Source organism: Palaemon carinicauda, chromosome 5, assembly GCF_036898095.1.
Source record: "Palaemon carinicauda isolate YSFRI2023 chromosome 5, ASM3689809v2, whole genome shotgun sequence".
Taxonomy (NCBI): Eukaryota; Metazoa; Arthropoda; class Malacostraca; order Decapoda; family Palaemonidae; genus Palaemon; species Palaemon carinicauda.
Window position 1 is genome coordinate 123,833,859 of NC_090729.1, and position 4,300 is coordinate 123,838,158.

Below are 4,300 nucleotides of genomic sequence, written 5' to 3' on the forward strand. Positions count from 1 at the left end.
CCAGCCACAACGTATTTCCTCTCAAACATGAATAGCTATTTCTCTCCAACGTATACCATGTACAGTGTTGTTTAAACGTTGGTGAAATTATTGTGTGTTAATTTAAAAGTGAAGTATGTTAATGTAAGTACATTTTATATGGTAATTTTTTTGTGACTGGTCCTGTCAGATTTGAGTAGAAAGTGGAGTGTATTTATTTTTGCTTAACCATTCAGTAACCTTGTGTGAGCCCAAAGGTCGCAAGAGTAACAGATACGTATATGAGAGTGTAAATCTGATTTATTTTCTATAGTATTAAAGTGTCCATTTTTTTTTTTCACAAATTGTCGAGATTAAACATTTTCATAAATTAATTTCTAGTGAAACAAGTGATTGTATAAGTTTTTGAAGAGTCATTTTTTGTCTTAGTCTAAGGCCTAGTTAAGATTTCAATTTTGAGTGATTTAATTTTGGTATTATTTTTGAATAGTTATTTTTATAGAATATACATATTTTTGTAAATTGTGTATTATTTCGATCACCAGTAATTATTTCAGTGCTTTGCTTATGACTAAGAACCGTGGTAAGAGGTTGGTTTTAGAATATTTCCCGATAAAAGTTATCACCCAGTTTTTGTTTTGAGTGTAATTTAAAGAGACTTTTAGATATTCAGTGTTCATATATATATATATATATATATATATATATATATATATATATATATATATATATATTAACGTCTGAGAGTTGCATAATATTCTCAGAGCTCGGAGGTATTCTCTTGTGTATCAGATTATGTAATATAAAGCAGGAGAGTTCGGAATCTCGGGAATTTACGTAATTTTCTGGTCGTATATATATATATATATATATATATATATATATATATATATATATATATATATATACACACACATATATATATATATATATATATATATATATATATATATATATATATATATTACACACATACATATAGGGGAAATGAAAGGCCGAAGATACTACCATTCGGTTTCACGTTTAATTACTCATTGTTACCGATACATTCTGTCATTTATTTTCCCGTGGATACATATCCTTCTTTAACGGCTAAATCTTACTGTAGATGAGTAAAAACTTCCACGATATTAGTAACTTCATACGCCTACACAAAATGCTCATCAGCAGCGCATCGAAGACACTACACTACATGCATTGTACCATTAACCCTTATATTACAAGCAGGCTTGCGCTTCCTGAATATTAAGGCCTATTGGTAACTTCCCTACCTGGTGATCGCCAGACTGGGGTTCTGGTCCCGCTAAAACTCGTTAGTTCCTTTAGTGGCTGCAACCTCACCATCCTTGTGAGCTATGGATGGGGGGTTTGGCTCAGGCAGCCCTTGCCTGGCCTTCTGTGGTCCTGGCTTGGATGGAGAGGGGATTTGATCCCTTGCGTCCGCTAATTATAAGCGGCTTTTAAACATTCATACATATTTACACTACTTATCCAACTCTTTCTGTGCATAAACTAGGCCAACAGTTCATCATATAAACATGCATGTTTATGTATTTATATCTTCATATACATATATGTGTAGAGGTGCACGCACACACATTATATATGTATGTATAATGTGTAGTATATATATATATATATATATATATATATATATATATATATATATATTTATATATATACAGTATATATATATATATATATATATATATATATATATATATATATATATATATATATATATATATATATATATATATATGGGTCTCGGGATATTTGTACGTATTTATACTAGTATATCCATACACGAACATGAATTGTGTGCATTTGGAAATATATTAACTAGATACATTTATTCATAGTATAGAGTTGGAAAATTTATAAGTTTTAATCATTAAGGAGTGTTTGCGCGTTGGACACCAGACTTTCTCAACTGTTATCTAAAAAGGACAATAGTTTCATTAATAGATTATTGGCTCTTTCATATAGGTGTAAAATTTCCCGATGTTTGTTAAGTGTGTTCGTTTTCACTCTAGTTTATTTAATGTAATGTCAAATTTTTATCGCTGTATCACACTTCTTGGCTCTGTCTTGAAAATATATTAGACGAAACCGGGAATAATTTACATTGATTGTGATTGATTGATTGATTATAAGTTTTCTGGCATCATGATATTGACGTCGATATCATTTATCAAAAATAAAGAATAAATGGAAATTCAATTTAAAATCCTCAAGGCAAAGATGTCCTTTCAAAAATTAAATAACTATCTGGAGACTTGCTTCTGAAATAATTCTGAAAATATCGCTTGATGAGTACAACACATCCTGCCCAAGAATCCTGGCAGGGATGAACCTGCCATCCTCACCTTGAGCCTCAAACAGATAACTATTTCTTAAGGTATATATATATATATATATATATATATATATATATATATATATATATATATATATATATATATATACACACACACAAGTAAATAGATTATATTTTCCGGTAGCGTTTCCTGAACAACATTACACCTAGTCAGTGAAATAAGGGTATTCTTATAAATATTTTATTGCACAACCAACCTTTTTTCCATTAACACCCTTGCGTGAAGGGCAATTCCTTCTTATCAATTAACAAATTCCTGTTATGTGAATTATTTTTCTCCAATATTCCCATGATTATATTCATCTATATACATACCGGTCTGTCGTTCCATACAAATAGGAATAGTTATGAAAGAGATATTCAAGGAGAATTGTTAGATTGCATAAAATACATATTATTATTATTATTATTATTATTATTATTATTATTATTATTATGATTATTATTATTATTTTTATTATCATTATTATAATTATTATTTTTATTATTATTATTATTATCATTATTATTATTATCATTATTATTATTATTATTTGTAATGTCATTATTATTATAATTATTTTCATTATTATTATTATTATTTTATTTTTATTATTATTGTTATTATTACTATTATTTTTATTATTATTATTATTATTATTATTATTATTATTATTATTATTATTATTATTATCATTGTTGTTATTATTATTATTATTATTATTATTATTATTATTATTGTTGTTGATGTTGTTGTTGTTGTTGTTTTTGTTATAATAATTTAATAAATTACTAACCTGTAAAAGGTCTTCGGTACACCGTTTGCCAGCAGTTCTCCAATTTGGTTGGACCCGCTCCTCCACGTCGTCCAGAGCAGGACCGCCCTGGGAACATCTTTGGGCCGCTTCTGGACCGGTGCGGCAGATTCCAAGATATTTCGAACGCCTCTCAATCGGAATCCCGGAGACACTTGCTTGTAAAACTCTGAAGATGAAGTATAGAACATGATCACAAGTAAGGATGACGCGGCCAAGTTGATCAGGATTACGTTCCGACATCCTTCGTGCTTATTCGCCATGTCGCTTTCCGTAAACCCTTTCAGTTGAACCTTCTGTTGTTGTTTTTATTTTATTTTGCTGTTCATGCAACGCTTTCGCTGGTGGTAATTTCTTTATTGGAGTTTTTTTTTATTCTATTATATACGGATTTCTTCTCTTTGCTTTTATATTTTTTAAGTAAAATCAGCTGAGTATGTAGCTTTATTCCTTTTAGGATATCAGAGAGTCAGTTACTATTGTAATGATATGGCATATGAAAGAGATATCAACTCTCCTTTTTGGTATTTTGAAAAATTCCAACCTGCAAAAGAAGCACATAAAATTAAAAATTGTTGTCTGTTAAAACTAACATCTGCAATATGATGGATTCAAAAGACCAAAAGTTTAAAGTTTTTACGCTTTGAAAAATTTGTGCTTTAGTGGTTACTGATAAGGGAAGTGTTTAGAGAAGAACGGGATTGTCCTGGATCACTTCATGGTCACTGCAGTGATTTTCTATTTGAGGATGTGTTAGTTTCTGTCTTAGACGCTTTGAACATTTTTGTCCCAGCTTGATTATCAATGGCAGGATAGGATTAGAAATGAAACTATAAGAGAGATTACTCGAGTGGCATTTTTGGATATCATGATGAGGAGTAGACGGAGAGATGAGTTCACCAAACTTTCAACTGGGCTCCACAAGGCACTCAAAGAGTTGGAAGACCCAGACGTATTATGAAGGACTATGAAGCGTAAAGTAGGAGATGATGAATGAAGAAGTATTGATAAAGACGAATGGCAAAATCTAACCGAGGCTTTTGCGTCAATAGGCATAGCAGGAGATAACGATGCTGAATTATCAACGCAAATAATAATACCTTATTAATAGAAACGCCACCATGTCAATTTCGGAAGGAATTTGTGT